The sequence below is a fragment of the Acinonyx jubatus genome, chromosome B2, assembly GCF_027475565.1.
Source record: "Acinonyx jubatus isolate Ajub_Pintada_27869175 chromosome B2, VMU_Ajub_asm_v1.0, whole genome shotgun sequence".
Lineage (NCBI taxonomy): Eukaryota > Metazoa > Chordata > Mammalia > Carnivora > Felidae > Acinonyx > Acinonyx jubatus.
The window spans coordinates 65,737,623-65,753,673 of NC_069385.1; positions in this window are offsets into that span (position 1 = coordinate 65,737,623).

Here is a 16,051-nt window from a genome sequence, read left to right on the forward strand (position 1 = left end):
GGGCAGAGAGAGAGGGGGAGACCCAGAATCTGAAACAGACTCCAGGCTCTGAGCTATCAGCACAGAGCCCGATGGGGGGCTTGAATCCACGAACCACAAGATCATGACCTGAGCCAGAGTCAGACACTTAACCCACTGAGCCACGCAGGCACCACTGTTTTTAAATAAATGCTTGAATAAATAGGTACTCCAGATAAAGTTGAGGAGATGATGTTCCCCTTGTGCCTGTCTTCAGTCTCATTCTACATCCTCCTTCACAAAAGTAACCATGATTTTGAGATTGAGGTTTATCCATGTTGTAATATTTTTAGTAGTGTTATTTGTGTCCATAAGTAATATATGGACTGTGCTGTATGTGTTATGAATGGCAGAGGCTCTATAGACAGAACTGGGTCTCTTCGAAGTCTCTTATAGGGTGGTATCATGATACACTTATTCTATAGCTTGTTTATTACCTTCGCGTTTTTGAGATCTATCAGTTTTGATATATGAAGATATAAACAGTAATATATCATACTATACGCATTCTATTACTTGTTTTTCCAAATTTACTATTTTTGTTACCATTTTATGTACATTTAAGTTAAATATATTATTAATTTCTAGATTTTTCTATTTGCTACACTCTGCTCTGATTTTTTCACTCCCATTCTGTCTTCCATTGTAATGGATATTTTTGGTCTCACTTATGTTGATTTCTTAGCATAGAATGACATTCCAACTAAATTATTTTAATGGTCATTTATAAACTTTTAATATAAACACTTAGTAAATTTACTGGTTAAACTAACTGGTAACACTAAAGTGTGTTTATATGCACACTTACCAAACACAACAGATCAATCTTAATTTATTATTCTAATTTTTCAAGTTATTATTGCCAATTTCATTATTCTTGTTTAAAAATTCCATAAAAATAAGTAATTTTTTAAAAAAAATTATTGGCAGTGAATATGGATTGAGATTTTCTAAAATGTCTTAGCAATCTATTTGCTTATCATTGTTTCTTTCAACTACATCTTTCTTCTTTAGTTCTTTTATTTCCCTTTGGTAATGTGAAAGTATGTGAAATGTAAACTTTTATCTTTTTGTGTCTGAAAATATGGATTAAGCCTTCACATATAAGTAGTATTTATTTTAGTATAGATTTCCAGATTGACAACTATTTTTCTTAAACACTTGGAAGATATTATTACTTTGAAATCTAGCTTCAAATGTTTTACTCTGCAATAAAATTAGCTATCAATTTTTGAAGATAATCTTTTTTTCCTGAATTTTTTTCCCTTGTTTCTTATATTCTGCATTTTCATTACAAAACAGATACGGTTTCATTATAAATGTTGTTTAGTTTTCTGAGTACTTCTTCATCCTAAGGACTCATGCATAATTTTTTTTTCTTTTTAAATTGTGGAATTTTCAGTCATGGCTTTGAATATATACTTTCATCTCTTATCTCTACTTTCTTTCTTTTTTAAAAATTTTTAATGTTTTATTTATTTCTGGGATAGAGATACAGAGCACATGTGAGGGAGGGGCAGAGAGAGAGGGAGACACAGAATCCGAAGCAGGCTCCAGGCTCTGAGCTGTCAGCACAGAGTCCAACAAAGGGCTTGAACCCATGAACCGTGAGATCAAAGTCGGACACTTAACCGCCTGAGCCACCCAGGCTCCCCTCTTACCTCTATTTTCTACTTCTGAAACTCTTATTAGTTATATGTTGAAACTTCTTCATGTTTCTTTGATGTTCACAGTTTTTTTTTTCCCAAGATCTTATTTATCTGTGGTGTATTTTTTTGTATTCCATAAATCTAATATCTCATGATGTAATTCTTTCTTCAGTTGTGTCTACCCATGGGAGTTATCAACACTTATCTTTTTTAATTTATATCGATGACTTATTTTTTAACCTATATTTCTACATTACATTTCTGCAATGCATTATTTTTTCTGAAAAGATTATAATCTTTTCATTCTTTCACTGAACATTTTCAAAGTGCTAAAATTCCCGTGAGTTATTCTATTTTCTATTATTTTTAAATTATAAGTTTTCCTTTTGTTCTCTTTGATCATGTTCTTTCTCTATTCCTCATAGTTGTTTCTCTCTGTTCTGGGTACTTTTGTTTCTTGATATCTCATTCCCAACATGAGTCACATGTTTGCTTTGGGGATATTTTCTTGCTTTGAATTGTAGACGTGCTCCAGTAGGGATTCTCCATGTTTATCATGACCTTTATGAATGTCATCCATTGTATATCATTTTTAGGTTAATATTTGGGCTGAGTTTCCTGTATATATAATTAGAAAACATGATTTTAGATTCCATATTAATAGATGGCACAGCTTGGAGTCCCAGATTCCACTGGATGTTTATTTTTTTATTCCCATAAGAATTTACAGTGGTATATTCAACTTCCTTAGAACATTCCCTAGACAAATGGAAAACAAATATTCTTAGAATGGTTTTACAACTAGGCAGCTCTGAGATTTCAAGTCACCTTCTAGGTGATACTAGGTGATCATAGTTTCTGACAATTCACCTGCTCTATTTGGTTTAGTACTTGATAAAATCTCCAGCCTTGAGTTTTCCTCTTATTTCTAGGAATTTTTCTTTCCCTTTTTTAAGCTTACCTGTATATTTGAATTATTTGGGGGTTGGAAGAGAGACTGCTTGCATTAGCTTGGCAGACCATAGAGGCCAGATGTCTCTTTGAAACTTATACCCTTATCAGGACTTTACCTGCTCAACAGTGTATTTTCATCACCTAGCTTTATTCTTAATTCAATATAGATCCTCAAAAATTTGTTTTCTTTTGATCTTTTTAACATCTAATTTATACACTTCCTGAAGACAAATTAACAATATATGACCAGAAAGCAATGATAATCTCAAATCTCAAAAATAACATGATGGAAGGCATTCAATTATTTGTCCAAGTTTACAATGTTAGCAGGTTCAGGGATGGTTTTAAATCCCTTTCAATACAGTGTTATGCTAAGTGAAATTAGTCATACAGAGAAAGACAGATACAATATGTTTTCACTCTTATGTGGATCCTGAGAAACTTAACAGAAGACCATGGGGGAGGGGAAGGAAAAAAAAGAAGGTTAGAGAGGGAGGGAGCCAAAATATAAGAGACTCTTAAAAACTGAGAACAAACTGAGGGCTGATGGGGGGTGAGAGGGAGGGGAGGTGGGTGGTGGGCATTGAGGAGGGCATCTGTTGGAATGAGCACTGGGTGTTGTATGGAAACCAATTTGACAATAAATTTCATATTAAAAAAAATTTAGTGGCTTGGGTAGCTTTAAAATATTACTTAAATAAAATATATGATTTTAAAAATAGTCACAATTTGAGTGTTATATTCAAGTATAATATTGATCACCTTCTGGAGACAAATTGAACATTTATTCACTGAAAGTAAAATTTTGATGTTACAGCCAAACATAATTTATATTCAGGCTCATTTTCCATTTGCTGACTGTATTGCATATTTATTGGTATCCTGATTAATTGCTTATTTAGCTGGTAATTCTTTCTGTTGGCTAGCATCCTTAGTTTCATCAATATTCAGATGTTAATTGCATACCTCTTTCTTCCTTCCTTCCTTTCTTTCTTTCTTTCTTTCTTTCTTTCTTTCTTTCTTTCTTTCTTTCTCTTTCCTTCTTTCCTTTAAGTAGGCTCCATACTCAATGTAGGGCTTGAATTCATGACCTGAGATCAAGAGTTGTATGTTCTACCAACTGATCCAGCCAGACACCTCAAGTGTATGTTCTTTTTCTGCTTGGAGTTTACTGGTCAAGGAGAAACAAGGGATTAACTTTCTGTTTGGTATCAGTTGGAAAATAAAGTTAATTCTAAGGAAGAAGATTAATGCATAGTTCCATATTGAATGTTGGTAGTTTCTAATTTCATGTCGTGATATTTTGGTATTGTGGAAAGTGTCCAAGAATAAGTATAAATATAAGTAAACAACACATTTAAGTCTTTTTATATTTTAAAATAAATAAATTTGCCTTATTTTCATTTTTGCCAGACGTCACAATAATTAATTTGAATATAACAGTCCAGTCTCACAAATCAGAATAAAAATTAAAATATCATACAACTCCCAATTGAAATAATTACCAAAATAGTAACAGCATTAATCATTTTGGTTTTGATATATTCATAATTTATTTTATAATATATTTACTGAATACTTAGTGCATAGTAGACACAGAGTCAGGCACTGAGTGTGCAGACATGAACACTTGGCATTTGTTCTCAGACAGCTCAGATTCATGGAGTAGGTCTCAGAGTGGGACCTGAGAATAACTTGCTTCAGAATCTACTTGATGTATTCATTAAAAATAGAGATTCCTATATATCACCTTAAGCCTATGACTAAGAATTTTTGGAGATGAGGCTCTGGAATCTGTGTGGTTTGAGATTCTTTGTTCTACTGGGTCTAGAGTAAAAAAAGGTTGGGTTGAAATATTTAACTTGTGCTACTTGTCATCCATAATTCAATATTTGGATTTTTCTGACCCATCTGTCACATTTTATTTGTTTAAATTATGCAATTTGAAATATAGTGAAAATTTTAAGTAACATCATTGCAATTTATTGCATACCACAGCTCCATTAATGTTAAGACTTCTCCAAGAGAGTAAGTCCACTTACAAAAGTGTTAGAGTAACAGCAAGTATGCATTTTGGAATATAGTACACATCAGGATCTGTGCATATGTTGCCTCACTTAATTGTCAACAACTCTACGAAGAAGAAAGTATTACCTCAATTTATAGATGATGCCACAAAGCCTTGAAATGAAGTGAATGATTGATCCTTGGTCTTTATAACTTCAAAGCTTTTATCTTCACTAATGAGCTATATTATATATTATACATGTTCCTGTGCACTGGTTGGGAAGAACAGATGCTTAAGTACAGCTTGTGCACTAACAGATCTATTCACTCTCAACTTGCTATTCTAGATAAGGTGTATCAGTGCAAGATGAAGGACGAGCTATTCATATAAAAATAACCCCCAAAAAAGAATGAACTTGAACAAATAACTTGAAATGTTATTTCATCTAATCAATCATTATGTGTGGGCAGAGGTTTATTATTTGAAATACTTTTCTGACTGTTTTCTATTCATTCCTTAATTGTTTTATTAAAAAGAATGAAAAGTATTTTGATCATTTCATAAATTATTGTTCCCTAAGAAAAATAGAAGTTCAAGTGGATAAAAATAATAATTAGGAAGTAATATGAATTATAATTCTAAACCCTAATGATTGTAAAGTTTTGTTAATTATAGAGGTTTTCTCCCCCCTGTGTTTAGTGAAGTTGATTAGAATCACTTGTAGACATAAGAATGCTCACACAATCAAATGCAAGTAAGTGTGGTAGTTTTAATTATCCGCACCTGCAAACATTCGAAGAAAAACACCCTGGTGATTTGTTTTTTCAAGTGTCAGAAATAAACATAAAACTTGTGTTCAATATGAAATTTAAAAGAAGTCTTCCAAACTCTATTCCTTTGTAAGGCATGAAAACAAGTATTTCCCAATACTTCCCTGTAAAATATTTTCCTCTTTGATCTCTTTTTTCTCTTTGTCCCTTCTATTTGCCACTTTGCTGACAGGGTTATCTTTATGCAACTATGTTTAAAAAAACAAAAGAGAGGCATCAGGGTGGCTCAGTCAGTTAAGCATCTGGCTTCAGCTCAGGTCATGATCTTGAGGTTTGTGAATTCAAGCCCCTCATCAGGCTTACTGCTGTCAGTGCAGAACTTACTTTGAATCTTCTGTCCCCCTCTCTCTCTGCCCCTCCCCTGCTTGTCTCTCTCAAAAATAAATAAACATTAAAAATAAATGAATAAACAAAACAAAACACTAGCATCATACTATTTCCTATAGGATACTCTGAAGTCTTCTTGGCACTGTATATGCAGTCACTTAGAGACTGGGTCCAAACCCAATTTTAAACTTCATTGTTAGCCACTGTGCTACAAATTCAATTCCAGCCCCTTTCAGAGTGGGGTCCATGGACCAGCATAATTAGCATCCATGGGAGTTTGATAGACATTCAGATCAGCAGCATTTTAACAGCTTCCCAGATGATTTAGTTGTGAAGTACTGGTAGACAACAGGCCTCAAAAGGTTGTGAATTACGTCCTATCTACCTGGGGGCCATCTTAAGGATCATTTTGTTTTAGACAAAAGAAACCAATTTAAACTAGCTAGGAAATTATTGAAAAAAATAAAGGATTGTCTTAAGTAAGATTCAAGGCCAAAGATACAACTGGGTCTCACGAGGTACTAACATTCTCTCTCTGCTTTTATGAGCCCCAGAAGCTGAGGCTGGTTGCTTTTTCATCTCTACTACATTTTGCATCTTTTCTTTCTCCTCTCTTTCTGCAGTTCAAATTTTCTACCTCAGTTTACAAAACATAGCTTTGCTAGCTATGGATATATGCTTCCCCCATACTCTATTCCTCAAATCTTACTGCTGAGACTCATGCTGTCCTAAATCCTAATTCTCAGGAGAAAGAATCAAATGGATTGGTTTAAGGGCCTATAATCACCCTGGTCTAACCAATTATGACTGGTTGCCAAGAGTGGGCATGGTCACTTCAAACTAACATGGTGTATAGACCCAGAATGTCATAAAGAACTGTAGGTAATAACCAATTCTCACAGAATGAACTGGATATGGGCCCCATCCACCAGTGCCCAGCCCCAATCTATAGAAGAATTTTCAAAACACTGATTCTTCTCCAAACGTAGCCATGACATGTGTGAAGTGTCTCTGCCAGGGAAGCTTGTTTTAGTCCCTGAGTCAGGGGCTTTTATGTAGAACTCCTGACATAGCATGGCAACCAAAACTCAAGACTCCAACAATGAAGTCAGGCATATCATCAATCTGTATAACTGCACAAACAATCTAGATAAGTCCTCACAAGCTAGTGAAGCACATCCCATTGCTCTGAATGTATACATCACCATCATCAACTGGCAACAAAGGACATTCTATGGGGCATATTTCCAGAGGTTGACCAAGAATTAAACCTGTTCTCAGATCTCCCTGGAGCTGTTAAAGATTGTCCAATCAGATCTGCTGCATTGTCCTTCCTCACAGTCACATTATCAGTAAAGTCTTCCCATATAGTCATAGTACTCCTGCAAGATTCTTGTTTCTCCATGACACTTACCAACTTTGATATTGTCAGTTTCTTGATAGTCTCTCCTCAAATAAAGACCTAAGAGGGCAGGGGTTTGTTTTCATTTCTGTCTCTGTGTATGTCTCTCTCTCTCTGTCTCTCTCTCCTATTTATCTTTTGTGTCCCCTGTACCCTAGACAGTACATAGATGCTCAATAAGTATTTGCTGAAAAACTTAATGAATATAGCATTTTCTTAATGTTTTTTAACTTTTTTTAACCTTTATTGAGGTATATTGACAAATAAGATTGTAAGATACTCGCAGTGTACAACATGATGATTCCATATATGTATACAATTATGAAAGGATTCCCCCCATTGACTTAACACATCTACTACCTCTATATTTACCTTTTGTGGTGGGGGAGACACTGGGTGAGAACATTTAAGTTCTACTCTCTCACCAAATTTCATTCATACAATACAATGTCTTAACTGCAGTCACGATGTTATACATTAGATCCTCAAATGTCATTCATCTTATAATTGAAAGTTTCTACCCTTTTACCAACTTCCACCAAACTTTTCTTCTCTCCGCCCACCTCCGGGCCCCTGGCAACCACTTTTCTCCTCTTGTTTCTATGAGTTTGACTGTATGTATGTTGTATGTATGTATTTGTGTATGTGTCTGTGTGTATGTAGATAGATAGATAGATTTTGCATATAAGTTAATACCATGTGGTGTTTGTCTTTCTTTGTTTTAGCTTATTTTACTTAGCATAATACCCTTCAGATTTATCCATGTTGCTGCAAATGATAGCTTTTTTTAAAGGCTGAATAATATGTCATTTTCTTTATTCATCCACTGATGGACCCTTAGATTTTTTCCATAACTTGGCTATTGTGACTAATGCAGCCATCAATAAAGAGGTATAGATATATCTTCTATATAATAATTTTGTTTCTTTTGGGTGTAAACCCATGTATGGTAAATTCTGGAAGGATGGTTTGTGCAAGGTGCACCATGAATACCACTCTTAACCACAATCTTGAGAATTCAGAGATCCCATTCTCTATATATATTCCCATCAAACAGAACATATAGAAGTATGTTGCTCATCATTCAAGGTCAGGGGCTTTGAGCATAACCAACCTGAAGAGTCTCCCTTGTAATAAAGAATGTCCAGATGGTAGGCCTTGATCTCCTTGGAACACTGGCTGTGCAAGAAGGGGAAGTGCTACAGATAGTTGCTGGGCTAGCTTGCTACACAATAAAAGTTTGCTGTATGTAGATCTCAGTAGCAGGTGCTTTGTCCAGTTCGCTGCTTCTGGACAACCTGCACCTAAGTTCTCCCAATAAACCTATTGGTTTATAAATATCACTATCTCCAAGTCTTTTCTTTGGTCTTGTGGATGTTCACCCACTGTGGATTAGAGTCTGCTGGGGTGCAGCTACACAACCCAGAAGGAGGATTGCTGCCTCAAATGGTAGTTCTATTTGTAATGTCTTGATGAATCTCCACACTATTTTCCATAGTGTCTGTACCAGTTTACATTTCCAGCTGTGTACAAGTCTTCCCTTGTCCGCATATACTCACCAGCATTTGTTATCCCTTGTCTTTTAGTAATAAACATTCTAAGGTGTGAGGCGATATCTCATTACAGTCTTGATTTTCATTTACTTAATGATAAGTGATTTTGAGCACCTTTTCATGTACCTGTTGGCTATCTGGATGTCTTCACTGAAAAAAAAAAAAAAACATGTCTGTTCACATACTTTTCCCATTTTTTAATTGGGCTGGTTTTTTTGTTTTGTTTTTTGTTTTTTGGATGGGGGTTGCTATTGAATATAGTTGTTTCTTTTATGTTTTAGAAATTAGTATCATCAGAGACATAGTTTGTAAATATTTTCTCCCATTCTGTAGGTTGTCTTTTCATTCTATTTGTTGTTTCTTTTGCTGTGCAGAAGCTTTTTATTTTGATCCAGTCCCACTTGTCTAGTTTTGATTTTGTTGCCTCTACTTTTGGTGTTGTATCCGAGAAATAATTGCCAAGACCAGTGTCAAGAAATACTTCCCTTATGTTTTCTTCCAGGAGTTTTAAAGTAAGTTTAAGGGCCTATAATCACCCTTAAGTCTTTAATCCATTTTGAGTTGATTTTTTGTGTATGGTAGAAGATAAGGGTACAATTTAATTCTTTTGCATGTGGATATCAGGTTGTCCCAAAACCATTTGTTGAGGAGACTATCCTTTACCCATTCTGTATTCTTGTCACCCTTATCAGAGATCAGTTCACTGTATATGTATAGGTTTAATTCTGGGCTCTCTATTCTATTCCACTGGTTTGTGTCTGTCTTTACACCAGTACCATACTTTTTAAACTACTGTAGCTTTGTAATATTTCCAAATTGTGATGCTTCTAGATTTGTTCTTCTCATGATCACTCTGACTATATGGTCTTTTGTGGTTACCTGTGAATTTTAGGATTTTTTTTTAATTTTCATAAAACATTTCATTGGGATTTTGATGGAGATTGCATTGAATCTTCAGATTGCTTTAGATACTATAAACATTTTAATAATGTTAATTCTTCCAATCCACAGACACAGAATGGCTTGTTATTAATTTTTAATACCATTAGAAACTTCCACTGAAATGCTTAACTGATCCTTAAAAGCATATCAAATTTCATACTGCTAATGTATTGGGAACTTATTTATGTCTACACCTTCAGTGATATAGAAATATATTCTTCTATTCTTTTAGTACACTAAAATTGAAATCTGACCCTAAATCTTAGTGTATTGTCTGAAAATTCAGTACTTGTAGATATTAGTTCTTTCCTTCTTCCAGCTTCAAAGCAAGATCTCTAAATTTAGGTAGCTTTGGCAGTATAGAACACAAGCTTTCAGGTGAGAATCCTGTATGTTTGGGTTCGAATCATGTTTCTGCCTTTTAGTTACTTATATGGTTGATCTTCAGCAAAGAACTTAGCATTTCTTTGTCTTAGTTCCCTCAGTTATGAAATAGGATTAATAGAAATGCATTAATCCATGTACAATGCATAGTAAATGCTAGTACCTTTTAGGTATATTTGATAGTCCACAGGTTATTGATAAGAAATCAATTTCTCAGCTTGTATAAACATGGCCACTTATAATTTCGCAGTGTGGTCACTTCTGCTCTTGATGTATTGGTGACATTGGAAGCCCCAGTGGTAGAAAGTTTTGTCTTTTTGATGTATCAAGTCTTTCCAGCTTTTATGGGCTGCTGCCATTAAGTGACACAGAGATCTTAGCTATTCTAGAGCTCCTCAACTTTTGTTTCCTTCCTCCTTCAGAAAATGCCCTCCTTTCTCTCACCTTGCCCCCAAAAGCACCTCTCTTTCTCCTGCCCAGATATATGTATCATTTCTTCTGAGTCTCTAGTTTTTAAAGCCTTCTGACTCTGTCTGTAATTCCTCCTGAAAAACATCCTGAGGCATGGAATTTCAAAGGGTCTGCTTATTATATCCCTGCTTTGAACAGGGATGAAGGGGAAATACAGAAGAAAACACAAACTGATATCTCAAAAATAATCGTGCAATGTTGAGATGCTCACTGTATGTTTTCTCTATTTTTAACATAATTTTAGCAATTGGTAACTGAGCTATATCCATAATTTAATATTATGCTTTAACATACAACATACTATTACAAGATAAATCTCTACATTGATTACATTAATTTATGAAAATAAACTAGGCATAGTAAAAGAGGTTAAAATTATTAATTAGCAGGAAAAGTTACACTATGAAGACATAGAAGCATAAAGTAGATAGCAGTAAGAGTTGTAGAGTCAGAGGGATGTGGAATAGAATGTGGGTTCTGCCACTTACTAGCCATTTACCATCTTTTGGCCTTTGGAGAATGAGTTTCCTCACTTTTAAAAAGGGGGAAGGCAAATCAATAAAAATAGACTTTCAAACTGGTGTTTATAGGGCATTGTGGGTAGGAGGAGAAATTGACCACGAAGGAGAACTGGAGGATTTCTGGGGTGACAGAAATAGTCTAGATCTTGATTGTGGTGATTTCACAAAACTCATCAAACTGAATGCCTAAACAGAGTGACTGTTCCTACACGTAAATTATAACCAAAATTAATCTCATGTAAAAGAAATGGGATGATATATTCGGGGGGAAGTATATGGCACTGTGTGAGCACCCGGTAAATATTAGCTTTTACCATTATTATTACTTAGGTTTCTCATAAGAAATAGTATTGGAGCACCTGGGTGGCTCAGTCAGTTAAGTGTCCAACTTCAGCTCAGGTCATGATCTCCCGGTTGGTGGGCTCGAGCCCCGCCCTCATCCAGCCCTGTGCTGACAGCTCAGAGCCTGAAGCCTGCTTCAGATTCTGTGTCTCCCTCTCTCTTTGCCCCTCCCCCCCCCTCTCTCTCTCTCCCTCCCTCTCCCTCTCTCCCTCTCTTTCACTCTCTCTTAAAATAAACATTTTAAAAATTAAAAAAAAAAAAAGAAACAGTATTTACCTTAGAGTGATATGTGTAAAGTTTTGTTATAAACATGTAAACATCATTATGGGAAATTGGGAGGGAAAAGCATTGGGAAAATTTCCCATAGTCTTTCAAATCTGTGGAAGTGAAGAACTGAAGAGAATGGCATGGTGTTTAGAGTAGTTCTAAGAAGGTAGAAGCAAAAGACAAAAGAGAAACAGAACAATTAAATCATTAAGCACTTTCTCTCTTTAGCCATGTGAACTATTTATGATTTCTCTATTTCTAGGCTTCTGTAAAGTGGACCTCTTTGCAACCTTTTCTTATACAATGGTTTTATTTAACCAAATTAAGTTGCCTTCTAGCTCAGAGCCAGAAATCCAGAGCTTTCTTTTAAAGTGATTATAAAAAAAAAAAAAGAATGAGATACTAATATTATACTAAGCTACTTATTCAGAACTTAACTGAAGTGTGTAATTGCAGTGTTATGGAATATACATTCAATGCTTGTGGAATTCTAGGGGTTTCAATAACTTTCTGTAAAAATTAGTGTGTTTATTTGAGGATTAGTTCAGTTTAATAGAGACCTGAAAAAAATTTATAACCCCCTTCAGTAAGAATCCACATCAATTTCTAGATAGGTTAAAACCTCTTAATGGCTAACAACCAAGTATACAGTTGGTTTATGAGTAGGAGAACGAGAAAGCCAGATACATTTCTTAGGCTCATCCAGCTCCCAAATTGCCATTACCTGAAACATGGGTGTTTGTTTATGCAACATTACTTGGAAACTGGAGATTTTTGGGGAGTCTCTGAACAGGAGCATAAATACTTAAACTGAGTGTGTTTAATTGCAGTCATCTTTGAATTTCAGCTCTGTTAACTTACTAGTTCTATCATCTCAGGCAAGTTACTTCACAACTACAGGTTTCAATTTTCTCTTCTGCAATATTAGAGGGATTACTCTACCTACGTCCAGTGGTCTAAGGATTGAATCTTATATACCAAGTAAAGTGCTCAACAAAAGGCTTAAACATAATAATCATTACTGAAGTTATTATTTTATTTAAATAAGTTGGTGAGGTTAGGAAAAGGAGATCTAGATACAAAATTTGGAAGAACAGTAAATTTGAAACGTGAAGGCTACTTTCCAAATCACATCTGTTTTCCTTTCTCGTCTTGCACTCCCCTTTTCCTTTCCATCTTAGAAGAGCTACTTTGTGTTTTTAAATGAATGGTTTTGGGGGCACCTGTGTGGCTCAGTCGGCTAAGTGTCTGACTCTTGGCTTCAGCTCAGGTCATGATCTCACGGTTTCGTGAGTTCAAGCCCCGCATCAGGCTCTGTGCTATTACAAAGAATATCAATAAGTAACATTAATGGAGCACTTAACTTAGCCAGCCTCTCTCTAAGCACTTTCCATGTGCTTAGTAAGTCATTCCTCCAGCTGTAAGAGCTAGGTACTATCATCAATATCCCTTTCAAAGATGAGGAGACTGAAATCTCGCATGAGTAGGTAGCTTGTTTAGATCACAAGCATAATATATGCCCCCAAAAGCCTTGACTTTTCTGACTTCTGGGGGTGCCTGGGTGGCTCAGTCAGTTGGGCGTCTGACTTTGTTTGGGTCAGGTCATAATCTCGCTGCTAGTGGATTTAAGCCCCACGTCAGGCTCTGTGCTGACAGTTCTCAGCTTGGAGCCTGGAGCCTGCTTCAGATGTTGTCTCTGTCTCTTTCTGACTCTCCCCCGCATGTGCTCTGCCTCTCTCTCTCTCTTTCTCAAATATAAATAAACATTCATGTTTGTTTGTTTTTTTTATAGAAATGGCTTCTGGAAACAAAAGGTTAAAGTTATGTTATGTGTGTATAGTTATTTATTATCACTGACAGTCTTTTTTCCTTTACAATTCTTCTTTTTCTACTATTTATAGCATGCTTACTATATTTCATGGACAGTACTAGATAGGTCGGATATATTATCTCATTTGATAGATATGAAGAAGTGATGTCAAAATTATACCATTTACAGATAAGGAAACTGAAATAGACATTGAAACCTGCCCATACTTATTAAGAGACAGTGTCAGGATTGATACAACATCCACCCGTTGCATAGTCTGATATTATTGTTGGTACATCAGTGAAGGATGTGATAGAAATGCCTTCTGACCGTTATTCTTACATGACATGATATTGGAAACACAGCTGTGAAATCCTATCGCCAATTTTATTCATTCATACGAACCCAAACCGCATGCTCAGAATGGTAGCTATTAATTACTATTACTTCTGCTATGTTTTATAATCTGTAGCCCCAAATATGGTTATTTTCCTATCAAAATGCACCATTAGAGAAATAAATATATGTGTCTTATTCCATGTCTCTGAATAGTATTACCTGTTTCTATCTCTGATGCTACTTTCCTTCTCTATTCGAGTAGAGTCAGTATATTATATTATACTGCTAAAGGGGTATAAACTCTTGGAGGCTTATTATTTTCCTTTTTCCAATGCCCTGAAGGGTGCTGTCGGACAAGTCCTGTCACCTCACCGTCACCACTAGAGGCTCTCAGTGATTGAGCACTGCTACACATTCATATGCCGCCCGCAGACACACACTCACATGCATATTTGTACGTGCATTGCCTATTCTTTCTTCAGCTGGACGAGATAATGTAAGGAAACTTGACTTCTAAAAATGACTTCAGAATTTACTTTTATCATATAAAATGAAAGAACTGTCTGATAAAATGACTTCCTTGTCCCTTGAATTTTCTCAGTCATTTCCACTTTGACCTGAATTCTATAATCCTCTACCATTTAACTTATCTCTGTTGATACACTGTCTGATAGATAATTCCCTCAGAAGTGTCAAAAATATCTAGTGCCTAGTCTTTTATTTCTTTTTTCTTGTTGAGGGAAACAAAAGGCACTCTTACCTAATACCAGATCTTGTAGCACGTATTTATAGTCTGAAGCTCTAGTCAAATTTAAATTTTATTTTACAGTTTTTAGTGCTCCTTTACTAACTTCATATAACATGTTTTAAAATGCGTTCCATGTTGGGGCGCCTGGGTGGCTCAGACGGTTAAGCTCCAACTTCAACTCAGGTCACGATCTTGCGGTCCGTGAGTTCAAGCCTTGCGTCGGGCTCTGGGCTGATGGCTCAGAGCCTGGAGCCTGCTCCCAATTCTGTGTCTCCCTCTCTCTCTGCCCCCCTCCCCCGTTCATGCTCTGTCTCTGTCTCAAAAATACATAAACGTTAAAAAAAAAATTTAAATGCATTCCTTGTTTACAAAATTTACATAATATCAATAATGGGTTTTCTGTCATGAAATGTTGAAAAAATGAAATAATTTAATTTCTCCAAACTTCCTTATCGGATTCAGTCTTCTAAGTTTGCAATTATATATTTATTATTTTTTTCTTATTTTAATATTTTTATCCTTTAAGTGTAATTTAATTGTATTAAATATAATCAAATATACTTATAGTAGTTTATACTAATTTACAAAATGTAGATAAAATCTATTAACCGTACAGTAAAAAAGATATGCACCATTCATAAAAATCTCATCATACTAATATCTCATCTCAGGTTCCACCTATTATTTTTGTTTGGTGACTATCTAATTGTGTCATTGTAGTTTTCTGGCTAAACAGATTTCATATTGAAGGAGAAATCTGTGATATTACTTTTCCCTGCCACCTTGGCCCAGTTGTCCACAGGTCATGTCCCAACTCCAAAACTTTTTACTCCCTTGTTCTATTCTCTATGCCTGGACATGGCCTCAGAAACTATTTTGTACATACAGTTACTCTTCTTGGAATCTCCCAGGGCTTATATGATCTCAGTAAAAACTTTTAAGTATTTTTATTTTATTTTATTTTATTTTATTTTATTTTATTTTATTTTATGAGAGAACATAAGCAGGGGAGAGGGGCAGAGGAAAAGACAGAGAGAATATCTTGATCTCATGACCCTTGGATCATGACATGAGTTGATATAAAGAGTCAGATGCTCAACTGACTGAACCACCCAGGTGCCCCATAATTTTTTAATATTAAAAATATCAGTAAATTATTGTGACTCCAGAATACTAAAGCAGGAAATCCTTCACTAGAGAGCACTAATTAGTGTTATATTTTACAATTATCTATACGTTATTTTGAGCAAACCACAAAATAGCAATGCCTTTCTCTTGTTTGTTAATTTGAGGCAATTAAACCAAAGCAACTACAATGACAGGTTTTTGAAATATTTTATTGTTCTTATAGTCCAACTCGAGAACATAAAGAGGTGAATTAGTTTCTATTTTTGTAATAGAAAAGAAGAAATTGAAAATAGCACATAAATGCTCAATAGACCTCAGCTGTACTTTTTTTCAGTTTATTTATTTGAAAAAAGGATAG